This window comes from Monodon monoceros, unplaced genomic scaffold, assembly GCF_005190385.1.
Source record: "Monodon monoceros isolate NGI ecotype Baffin Bay Population unplaced genomic scaffold, NGI_Narwhal_1 Super_Scaffold_21, whole genome shotgun sequence".
Taxonomy (NCBI): Eukaryota; Metazoa; Chordata; class Mammalia; order Artiodactyla; family Monodontidae; genus Monodon; species Monodon monoceros.
Window position 1 is genome coordinate 160,220,689 of NW_021703778.1, and position 13,053 is coordinate 160,233,741.

The 13,053-nt window shown below is 42.7% G+C and overlaps 1 pseudogene; it reads left to right on the forward strand.

Moving 5' to 3' along the window:
• Positions 1-3,886: 3,886 nt before the first annotated feature.
• The window catches only part of LOC114903934, a 42,365-nt pseudogene continuing 33,198 nt past the window's right edge, over positions 3,887-13,053 (forward strand).

The window sequence follows — 13,053 nt, forward strand, 5'->3', positions numbered from 1 at the left end:
TTCTGCTTAGACCATCCAGACTCAGCCTCTGTTGACTGACACAAGGACGCTGCCCCCAGTCTCCCTAGTGGATACCAGTTGAGCCAACCAGCCATTATTTTTCAAGCCGCAGCATTGGGTTTGCACTGATCCCTCACTCTGTCACCAGACTCCTTATAATAACACACACTTAGGTACGGGGCTATTTGTGGTCATGGAATAAGCCAGTTGCTCCCATGGGGGATTTAACTAGTTACCTTGGCTGCTGGTGCTAAGCGAATCAACCAGAAATGTAAGCAAATTTAATCTCAGATACATTTCTGCATGGATAAAATGAGACATGTATTGTACACATATTTCTGGTACTGTAGACAGGGTAGTCTCTTTTTTTTTTTTTAATGACACTAAAGAATGTAAGACACTAGAGTTCTGGGCAAAAACAAAACATAAAACAAAATAAACCTTCATAGTGACAGAGAAAACATCATTTTTGTTGTTGTTTTAAATAGAGAAGAAACAGTTTCAATATTCCGTTCATCTTCCTTATTCAGTCTCTGTTTGTCTTGTAGAAATCGCATTGTGGTGCATACTTGTAATTCATCCACTGACTCTTCTTGATGACATTGAACTTGGCAATAAGAAACTTTCAGTGTGAGATTGGATCATTTTGTCTCAAAGAGCAAAGAATTGATTCCTTAAGAGATTGAGAAAATATGAACTTCCGCTGATGAAAACCAGGAATGCAAGTCTTTCACATTACTCTCCCAACAAGTTAAACGTGGAAGTGGGCTCATTTCTTAACAAAACGAGAAGGCAGAGAGATCATTAAGCTTCCCACTTACACTTACTTTGAGCAACTAAGCCCCGATCCCTCTCACTAATGCACTAACGAGTCCCCCACGGCTCACTCTACCCCCTGTGCCGTGTGACGCTGCTGCTTCATTTTCTGGGAACTCTTGCTTTCCTGGAGCTCTACTTGCTTCTGGTTTTCCTCCTACCTTTCTCGCCAGTCCTTCCCAGTTTCTCTCCCTGGCTTCTCCTCTGCCTGCTTCCTGATGCTGGTATTCTATCGTGGGCTTTTTTCTCTTTTCCTTCCACTTGCGCTCTCTCTAGGTGATCACATCCACGTCTTTGCCTCAGAATGATCACCAATAATCCATAACCAGCACCCAGCTCCCTCCGGAATCTCTGTCTCCAATAAGCTCCTGGACCACTCGACCCTGTATATTTTGCTGTCACCTCGAATTCAACATCCGGTTTGTCCCAATCTGAATTATTTATCCACCTGCTCTAAACCTCTTCTTTCTGTATTCCCATATTCAGCATCCAGAAACCACAACATTATCCTTAACACCCTCTTCCCGCCTGCTCTACATTCATTCACCGAATTCTATAGATTCTGCCTCAGAAATTCTTCTTACACTTGGCCCCTCCACTCCGTCCCCACGGCCTCTGCCTCGGTTCAGCCCCTTCATCTCTTGACCACTGCTACTGCCCCCAGCGTACCCGGCATGGCTTCCCAGTTATCCTCGCACCAGATGAGATGTGCTGCTTGGGCAGCCAAGGGAGAAAAGCCCATCAGACCTGGGAATCCAAGCAGATGGGAGCGAGAAAAAGAACAAAGGTTTCTCGGGGGGTTAGGACCCTGGAGGATTCTGAGGCTTGAATGGAAGAGACAGTTATGAAACCTCAGCAAGTCCTGCCTCTACCAGTGACCAAGCTAATCCCTAGAGCCACTCTCAGGGTCTGTACATGGCTGCTTGCCTCCACCCACTTCCTACTTCCAGGGAAGCTGCCCATGGCCATATAATTAGTTATCCTAAAAGACCACTTTGGTTCCATCACTTTCTGACCCCCGATCTTTGGTGACTCCCCATCAGCCATAGAATACACAATATAGAGTTTACGTCCTCCTCTCAGCACTCCAGAACCCCTATAACTCTCTCATGGCTCTGTTCCCCTGTGTATCTTCGCTTTCTGAAAGTAACCTTTCTCCTCTGAACTACTGACCGTGATTTTTCAATTGCTGAAATTTTGTCTATGTGTCTTCTCTTCCTAGAACCCTGTCATATAATTCCTCAAACTTGTTTGTTTCGATCACACATGATTATTCATTTGCTCAACCAATATTTATTGAGAGCCAACTATGGGCCAACTGGATTCCAGTGAAGAAGGCAAACCTCTGTCCTTGAGGAGTTTCTCATCCACTGGAAAGACAGACAGGCAAGGGAAAGGAAGTTACATTACAATGTGATCAATTCTGCAATGGTGCTACCAGACGATGACCTGGAGCATCCTTCTGGGAATCTCTCACATCTCATCATCACGGAGACAATCGGGTCACCTTATGGAGGAAATACTGTCTCTCTTTTGAACTCCAAGGGTGTGATTCTCAACTTTGTGGTACAAAGATTCATGTGGAGTGCTGTTTAATCACACAGTTTCCAAGGGTCCATTTCCAAAGATTCTGTTTCAGTAGGTCTGGGCTTGGGACTAAAAATAAGCATTTTTAGCAAACCCCTCAGTGAACTTAATAGATGAGACCACAGTTCACACTTGGAAAAACATTGCTAAGGGGTTTACTGTTTTCACAACTCACAAAACATACCAGATACTGCCTTGTAATCTACGTGCTTACATATATGGCTTCTATAGTTTGCTAAATAATAGCTCTTTAAAAGTAGGGTCCTTTTCTTTTTTAAACATATTTATATTTTACAGGGCAAAAGAAATTGCATACCTTTTGTACCTTCATAAGTCCTTAATAATTTTAGTTAAGTCCTTTATTTTGTTTGAATTTTTATAATAACTACATATTGCTTTTAAAAATTAAAATAAAAAAAAAGATTGATCTGAGGATGTATTGCTGCTGAAGGGTGAGTTATTAGTGACAAGATGGGGTGGGCAGGGGGCTTGCTGCCATATCCCTGAGGCCCAAGCCCCTCACATGGGGGCAACAAAGCCAGGGTACCCGCTGCACATGTCAATCAGGGCAGCTAACGCTGCACTAACATGGGGTTAAGTAAATGTTTCAGAAAGATGCCATTGGGCCTTGGAGGAGGGTGTTCTTCAAAGCTAAATCTGATCTCCTGCAGCACAACTGTGGCAAACCATTCTTTCAAACAAGTTTTTCAGTGGCCTTTCATGAAAATGTGGAAGGAGGCCCAAGATTCCCTGGCCCAGCTGGAGGAAGGCAGCCTTCCTTTGCTTGCAGCCTCCAGAAGGCACTGCACCTGACCATCCCTGCCTGGAACAGCTACAGGACTGCCGGACACCCTGGGGTTGGTGTACCGAGATGCTGGTCCCAACCAGTGGGTCTGACTCCGCCCTCTCTCTGCTCCAGCTGGATCCTTTCCTAGATGTGAACATGACTGTCCGCGATGCCACATGTGCTGGGCCCCTGGTTGTGGCAGCCTCCATGGTTGTGTTTCTTGGGGTGCAGTCCCTGGACCACCCACATCAGAGTCATCCCAGGTAGTGAACCTGAGCCAGAGCAGGGCCTGGGAATCATCAGAAGAGAAACAAAAGAGGAAGATTAAGCTGGGATTAATATTCTCTTTACTGTTTTTTCCTACAATTCTCTTTCCGTTCTCAGGAGAGGCTCATTTACTATTCCCTGAGAGCCTCCACTTGCCCCAGCTTCCAGCTCTCCTCTCCCCACAGCTGAAACCATTAACCCACCTATGCAGTATTAGCCCTACTCCAGTCTTGAGATTCTAGAAAGTTCAAGAATCTAGAACAAGTCCAGATCTTGGGCAGGGGAGTTTTAACAATCTACTCTTTAACGAGGCATATATTCTACCTCAGAACCCAGTGAGATGTGTCTTGGGCTCTAACAGGACAAGGAAGGTTGGGAGCTATCAAGACCCAGAGCAAGACTTAAAACTGGACCTAGAACTGGACCAAGATGGAGCCAGCCCAGTCACAGGTGCTGGTATCGCACCCACTGCAGCAGGTGCCCTACTCTGCAGTAGGGACAATTGCAGGGCAGACTCACATGCTCAGGTATGTCCCAGCAAAGCAATAGGGACCCAGAGGTATGGTCAATAGCCAGAATTAACATAGCCCACTGGTGAACAAAGGGTCCCTAGCTTTTAGGCTGAGTTTGACGAGCTTCTCTTAGAGAACCTGTGCTACTAGGCGATTTAGCAGAACAGGGAAGCAACACAAGAATCTAGTTACCAATTCGGGGTGGGGTATGGCAAAGAACGTACCATGGCTTTGGAGCAAAGCTAGCTTTGCTAGTTGAACAAAACGAAAAGGAAGAGGGACATATGCAGAGGGCTGAGGTCTGGAGATGGGCTTCAGAAATCATCTCTATGTTCCCCTTTATAGGATTCAGAGGAGTCAACAATACCCCATCACAGGGCTGAGGTAGAAGGCAAAGAGGGTAAACAAGGCAGCCCTGGACAATGTCCTGGGTCCAAAAGCCAACCACTGCCTCAAATATATAACATTTCTTTACTACAACACCAGCATCCTTCCTATCCTCACATGCCCTGGTTCATGCTCTCTGAAAATCGGGATTGATCATCATGTGTGCCTCTTCAGAACATCTGCTAAGCAAAATGGGATTAAAAACAAAGTTAGGGGCTTCCCTGATGGCGCAGTGGTTGAGAGTCCACCTGCCGATGCAGGGGACACGGGTTCGTGCCCCGGTCCGGGAAGATCCCACATGCCGTGGAGCGGCTGGGCCCATGAGCTGTGGCTGCTGAGCCTGTGCGTCCGGAGCCTGTGCTCTGCAACGGGAGAGGCCACAACAGTGAGAGGCCCGCGTACCGCAAAAAAAAAAAAAACAAAGTTTGGGCAATGTTTCCTTTTCATAAGCATTTAGTAGAAGTGAGAACCTTTAGAAGCACTGATTTAGTCCAACCCACTGATGTAATCTAAGGCTCTATATAATCCATTATTTTAATTTCTAGAACAAAATTCCAACGGCAATTCTACTGGTGTTGCCACAGAAAATTAAAAAATGGAAAGCTCATCACGTCTTGGTAGTTATAAGGGTAAAATCTCATTTATACTTTTTTATTGGCAGGTGGTTTTATAGGCGAGACCATGTGGTGGGGTTTGCCTTTACCAATGGCAAAATAGGAACATCAATTTATTTGGGTGGAAGTGTTCTAACATTGCTCTAAAAATCATGGATGTACGTCTCCAGATAATCCCGGTCTCAACTCTCCTTGGTGGCTTACCCTTACTATCGTCACACAGCTCATGGATTTAGGAAGATGTGCCTCCCTACCTTCCCACTTCCCAATTCAGCTCACCCTACTTTATATAAGCTCCTTATTCTCCCCACCCCTCCCCTTCTCAATGGCAAGACAGGGGTCTGGTCATTCCTTCTCCTACTGTATCTTTGAGATTATGTCAACGTGGTTTTTATTTCACATTTCCTTTAAGATGTTTGTTTGTGCTAAAGAACCCATACAGAGATTTTTTTTTTTTTCCTCCCAGGGGATTAGCATTTTAGTAAGAGCTGAATAATAAAAGTGGATTGTAAAAGCCTGTCAGAAATGTAGTGGTGCGTGTCTTACTTCTCATAATTGCCTCGGAATGATTAGGATTGAACTTTGTTGTTGCTGTGTTCTTGTTCCAAAGTGAAAACAGGCACTTTTTCTCTGCCAGGTCTCCAGAATGGATGTCAAGGGGGAACTGACCTGTGATGCCTTATAAAAACGTAAATTCTAATTTTCTAGATAAAAATGATGTGGAGCAACTTAAGATGGGGCATTAAGGTGTGGACCACTAGGACTGCTTTGAATGGTTCTTAACCTTTTGTGGATGTCACTCACACTCCTTCGAGAATTTGAAGCAATTGCATACGTACACAAAGATATATAAAATACGGCAACAATTTCAAGGGAATTGTGGACTTCATGTCCCTCAGATGAAAAAGATCCTTGTGGGGTCATCAAAATATTCTCCCCCTTCTTCTGGTTCAATCTTAATCCAGAAGTTAGAATAAATGGATGAAACTTAGAGTCCAATTAAGTTGCAAATCTACCATGATGCTTACCATTGTGCTGGGTACAAAGAACCCAGAAGAATGTAAAACCTCATCCTTGCCCCAGAGTCTCGAGACTTTGAGATGACTATACAAACTTACATGATGTACCTTTCAACAAGACCGTGTAGAGTTCAGTGCTAATTTGTGTGGTAGAGAGTCAATGGCTTAATCAAAGAAGATTTCATAGAGGAAGAAGGATTTCAGTTGCACTTGACAGGATCTGTAGGGCTTAGATAAATGAAAGGGAAATGTGAATGTTTTCCGTGGAGACAATACGGTTCAAGAGAGAGAATGTGAGCTTTGACATCTGATACATCTGGGTTTGAATCACCACTCTGTTGATTACAGGCTCTGTAACCATGCTAAATTTATTTAATATCTCTGGATTTACATTTCTACATTTGTAAAATGGGCATTTTTGTAGAATGGATGGGAATCATAAATGAGATAATTTTTTAAAAGCATATGCAATTCTGGCTGATTTTAATGAATTTTTTTTCCTCCGTCTTTGGTTTTCAGTTTTCAGCAGTTTACTATGATGTCCCCAAGTGTGATTTCTTTGTATTTAGCCAACTTGGGGTTCAATGACCTTCTTGAATCTGGAGGTTGATGGTTTGCACCAGTTTGGGCAAATCTTTGGCCAATACCCTTCAAATATTTTTTCTGTCCTATTCCCTTCTTCTCCAAGTCTCTGATTACCTACGTGTTAGACCTTTTCACTGTATCTCATATATCTTTTACCCTCTTTTCTGTTGTTGGTTTTTTTTCTCATTCATTTGTCTGTGCTTCAGTTGAACATTTTCTATTAACTTGTCTTTCAGTCACTAAGTTTTGTTCTTTTGTACCTAATCAACCATTAAACCCATTTAATGGGCTCTTAACATCAGATAGCAGGCTTTTCAACTCTAAAATTTTTATTTTATTCTTTTTAAATAGATTCCTCTCTAGTAAAATTTTCTTTTATTTTCCTGAATGTAGTAATCATAGTTATTTTAAAGCTCTTATCTGCTATTTCCAATGCCTGGGTTACCTATAGGCATATTTCTATTGCTTATTTTTTCTCTTGGTTTTCAGTCTTATGGTACCTCATATGGGGCTTGTATCAGCGGTATCACTTTTTGTGACCACCTCTATTAGATAAATCCTTAAGAGATCTCCAGATATTTATAATATGTGTGTAAGGCAGAAGCTTCTTTCCCAAATCACAAAGACATCTACTTGTGAGCAAATATCTAAGGGGACAAACGTCACTATCTGGTTAACAACATCTAGGTTTCTTAGGGTTCTGAGGGATTTCCTTCATTCAACAAGTATTTGAGATCCTGTTATGTGCCAGCACTATTCTTGTGCTAAGGCTATTTTGGTGGTCAAGATAAGGTCTCTGTACTTATGAAACTTGCATTTTGTGGGGGAAAGACAGCAAAAAATAAACAAATAAACAGCAAGAAAATTCTCAGAAAGTCATGAGTATTCTGCTGATAATTAAAATAGAGTGACCTGATAAACAGTAACTTAGGGAGACACTTTACGTTGGATGGTTAGGGAAGGATTTTGGGGGAAGAAGGTGACTCTCAAGGTGATAACTGAATGACAAGAAGGAATCAGCCATGCGAGTATGAAAAAGGATTTGAGGCAGAAGGGGGATCTAGCACAAGGTCTTTAAGAGAGGAATGAGGTTGACACATGTGATGGTTAAATTTATGTGTCAACTTAACTGGGTCGTGGTATATTTAGTTGCTCAGATATTTGTTTCAACATGATTTCTGGGTGTGTCTGTGAAGGTGCTTTCAGGTGAGGTTAGCATTTGAATCCATAGGCTGAGTAAACAAGATTGTCCTCCCCAATGTGGGTGGGCATCACCCAATCCATTGAGGGCCTGAATAGAACAAAAAGGTGGAGGAAGGGAGAATTCACTCTCTCTGCTTGACTGCTTGAGCTGGACCATTGGTCTTCTCTTGCCCTAGGACTGGGATTTATCATTAGCACCCCGGGCTCTTAGGCCTTCAGACTTGGACTCATATCATCAGCTCTCCTGGGGCTCAGGTCTTCAGATTCAGACTACGACCCACATCAAGGTCTCCTGAGTTTCCAGTTTGCAGATGGTAGATGTTGGGACTTCTCAGCCTCCATAGTCATGTGAGCCAGTTCCTTATAATAAATCTCTTTATGTATGTAAATATAAAGATGCTATTGATTCTCTCTGGAGAATGCTGGCTAATGTTCAAGGAAAAGAAAGGTCAGAGTGACCCGAGTATAAATGGGGGAAGTTGAAAGTGAAAGAAACGAGGCAGTGGACAGAGACTGTCCAGATCCTTTAGAGCTTTATAAGTCAGAGTAAGGAGTTCAGATTTATCCTAAACGTGGTAAGAAGCTACTGAAAAGCTTTAAGTAGGAGAGGAACAGGGTCAGATTTATATATATATATTTGTTTTTGGGGGGTGGATACGCGGGCCTCTCACTGTTGTGGCCTCTCCCGTTGCGGAGCACAGGCTCCGGATGCGCAGGCTCAGCAGCCATGGCTCACGGGCCCAGCCGCTCCGAGGCATGTGGGATCTTCCTGGACCGGGGCACGAACCCGCGTCCCCTGCATCGGCAGGCGGACTCTCAACCACAGCGCCACCAGGGAAGCCCTGTTATATTTTTAAAAGCTCACTTTAGCTTTTGTGTGGAAAGAAGCAGTTTGCAGAGAGGCAAGATTGAAATGGAGAAACAAGTTGGGTTGTGATTGCAGTGGTCCAGGAGAGGGGTGGTGAGGACTTGGATGAGGATGATGCGAGTGGAGATGAACAGGAATGGAAAGACTCAGGATTGCTTTTGAAGGTAGAGTCCACAGAGCTTGCCAACAGCTCGATATGAGTGAGAAAGGAGAGATAGTTAGAGAAAAATCCTAGATTTCTGGCATAAGCAACTAGGTGGACAGTAAAGCCATCCCACTGATTTGGGAAGACTAAGGGAAAGCTCATTTGGAGGTCAGTGGGGTGGATTGGGAATTCTGCTTTGGCCACGTTAAATTAGAGATGCCCACTCACCATCCAAATGGACATAGCAAACTAATACTTTGGTACATGCCTCTAGCTTTTCAGAGAGAAGTTCAGCACAGATAAAGAGTGGGAAATCATTCACATGTAGATGCTATTTGAATCAGCCTTGGGACTAGATAAGACATCTATATTTCTTGGCCAAGTATATAGAAACATGACATCTCGGACTGGAGGAGACATTAAAGATCCTCTAGTCCAATCCTATTCTTTTATAAACAAGAATAATGAGGCCTTGTGAGGCGAAGTGCTTTTTTCATAGTCATACAGTCCATCAGAGTCTAGGATTTCCTTACTTGGTTCAGTGCAGTTTTATTTACCTTCTGCTTCTAAAATAGTGCAACTTAACTCCAAAGTTATAGCAAATATTTGTTGAATGAGATAATTACACTCTGTGCAATATTGGATTTTAAATGACAAAAAAAAGTTTAAAGGGAAAAGAAACCACAAATAGATTGCTTTAAAATATTTCACTATCAATTTGAATTCAAATAAAGAAGCAGCTTGGTTGGCAGACTGGTTGGCTCAGTGAAAAATGAATTAGCAGAAACATTTTTATCCAGAATTTATTGTAGCTGAGGCAACCTTTTTGAGAGAAGACTTTAAATTAAAAGGCCAATCGTTTCTTCATCATATAGAAGAAAAAAACTTGCAATGTAAAATCCCATTACCTGAGTTGTTAAACTGGGTAGTAAAATTCTTTAGACCACTGGCTGTTACACACACACACACACACACACACACACATTTACAATTTCCTTAGATAAACAGCAAGTGTGTGTCCTCCTGCTACAGCAAAGTGGTACAGAAGGAAGCTGTGAGATTGAAAAGAACAACCGTGGACATTTTGTGTTGGCTCACTTAGAATAAAGTAAAAGAGGCAAAAAGTTGAAACTGATGTTAACTGCCTTCCAATTTAGCAGCAAAAAGCTAACCTAGGCACTGCAGATAAAAGAACGTGGCAATAAATGATCAATAATTCCTTGTACAAATGTACTTCTGACTTCTTTATGAAACTCTCGATAACTGTAGAAGATATTCCAAATAGAATGTTCCAGATGTTGTTCTGCCTGAGAGACTTTTCTTTTTTTTTTTTGAATTTTATTGTATTTTTTTTATACAGCAGTTTCTTATTAGTTATCTATTTTATTCATATTAGTGTATACATGTCAATCCCAATCTCCCAGTTCATCCCCCCAACCCCCCAGTTTCCCCCGTTGGTGTCCATACGTTTGGTCTCTACATCTGTGTCTCTATTTCTGCCTTGCAAACTGGTTCATCTGTACCATTTTTCTAGATTCCACCTACATGCGCTAATATACAATATTTGTTTTTCTCTTTCTTACTTAGTTCACTCTGTATGACAGTCTCTAGGTCCATCCACATCTGAGAGACTTTTCTGAGAAGAAAGCAACATCTGTGCCTTTCCCCTGTGTCTGTATCCAGCAAACTTCCTGCTACCAACACAAGAGAAACATAAGCATCATTGAATCTCTTTGAGCTTCAATTTCCTGGTCAGTAAAATGAAGCAGGTGATTGCTTGAGAATTCCCATGGGCTTTGAAATCATATTTCCAACACTTGCCAAGGCCAAAATCAATAAAAAGAAAAAAATAAATTCTAAGGTCATGTGAGACTAACTTTTTTTCTATGCTGGAGCACAGCTGTGACCAGCCACTCGGTAAGTCACCTACCTTTGACCCCCTTTCCTTATGCCCCCAGTTAAAATACCTTTTCTTTGATATTTTATTGAGTCTTTAAAGTAGTAAACACCATTTTATAAATAAAGTCATAGTAACTTCTCTAGTAACTACAACATATAAATCCAACTTTCAAACATGATCTCAGATGAAATCTTCAATGCAAATATGAACGATGGATTCCTTTCAATGCCTGAAGGTATGGTAGAAGACTAGCCTAGTGTGAAGACGTGCTCTAACGTTAGGTTGGTAAACAAGAGACCACTTGTCAAAACCAGGGGGTGTCCCCTTTCAGTAAGGAGGACTTTCTCTCTTGTGGATCCCATCTGTGAGGTCTTTGCAGGGGCTGATGCCACACCAATGACCGACAGCTGAGTGCAAGAGGAGTCGTCTGCTTACTGATTGCCCACGCAAGATCAAGGCCTCTCTTCCCATATCTTGCTTCGTTCAGTTAATTCTCTATGTTTGGGGGAAATAAAACTCGACATTAACCCCGATTGCCTCTGTCACCACTAAATGTTGACCCAATTTAATGTCAACTCAAATTTGACGTGTGCCAAGTTTCATAGTGGGGAGCTTCCAAATTTTCCAGGATTTTGGTGGTGGTAGAACAGGAAACATTCCTGATCGTCGTCTTCTTCGGTTTTTTTTTTTTTTTGCGGTATGCGGGCCTCTCCCGTTGCAGAGCACAGGCTCAGCGGCCATGGCTCACGGGCCCAGCCGCTCGGCGGCATGTGGGATCTTCCCGGACCGGGGCACGAACCCGTGTCCCCTGCATCGGCAGGCAGACTCTCAACCACTGCGCCACCAGGGAAGCCCCCTTCTTCTTCTTTTTTTTAACAACCAGTTACTTTCACTACTGTATCCCCAGCAATTAGTGCAGTGCCTGGTATGTAGTAGGCACACTATATTTGCTGAAGGCTGAGTGAATGAATGAATGAATAAATAGACATCCTTATAGTCTGGGGAAGAACTTTACGTGATGTGAAGGCGGAGAGCAGGACTGCATTTACAGTTCACTTTAAAATTTCCCAAACTGGCTCCATATCGTATGTTATCAGGGAAATGCAAGTTAAAACAATGAGATATCACTCTACACCTAGTAAAACAGCAAAATTGGAACTGACAACACCAAGTGCTGGTGAGGATGTGGAACAAAAGGAATTCTCCTTCACTGCTGGTGGGAATGCAAAGTGGTACAGCCACTTTGGAAGACAGTCTGGCTCCTATCATATGATCCAACAGCTGCGCTCCTTGGTATTTATCCAAAGGAGTAGAAACCTATATCCACACAGAAACCTGTCATAGATGTTTATAAACAGCTGTATTCATAGTTGCCAAAACCTAGAAGTAACCAAGATATCCTTCAGTAGGTGAATGGATAAAGAAACTGGTGCATTGAGTCGATGCGATGATATTCAACACTAAAAAGAAATGAGCTATTGATCCATGAAAAGACATGGAGGAACCTTAAATGCATATGACTAAGTGAAAGAAGTCAGTCTGAAAAGGCTACAGACTATATGACATTCTGGAAAAGGCAAAACTATGGAGACAGTCAAAAGATCAGTGGTTGCCAGGGACTGGGGCACAGCACAGAGGATTTTTAGGGCAGGGAAGCTACTCTCTATGATACCATAATGATGGACACACGTCCTTGTATATTTGTCCAAACCAACAAGTAGAGTGAATCCTAATGGGAAGTATGGACTTTGGATGGCAACAGTGTGTCAACGTAGGTTCATCAGTTGTAACAAATGTCCCACTCTGATGGGGGATGTGGATAACAGGGGAGACTGTGCATGCGGGGGTGGGGGGCCCAGGGCCATATGGCATATCTCTGTTCCTTCCCCTCAGTTTTGCTGTGAAACTTAAACTGCTCTAAAAAAAGAGTCTATTTTGAAAAAAACATTCTAATAATATTCAGAAAAGGGGAATGAGGTGAAATGTTTCCTACACTCCCTCTTCCAACTTCAACTCTGAGCCCAGTGCAAGCATCCAGTTTCCCCACTCCATGTATAGACCTCAGTTAAACTGCAGGAAGCAGAAAGATCTGTTTTACTCTACAGCCTGTCCTCTTTCCATTTTACCATATCATCTCATCATCCAAAAGTCTCCTAAAGTATGTTGTATACCTACCTCATCTTAAATGAAAAATACTGAATATGAAATCGATGACTTAAAGATGTAGTTAGGGGGCTTCCCTGGTGGCGCAGTGGTTAAGAATCCGCCTGCCAATTCAGGGGACACGGGTTCAAGCCCTGATCCGGGAAGATCCCACATGCCACGGAGCAGCTAAGCCCTTGTGCCACAACTACTGAGCCTGT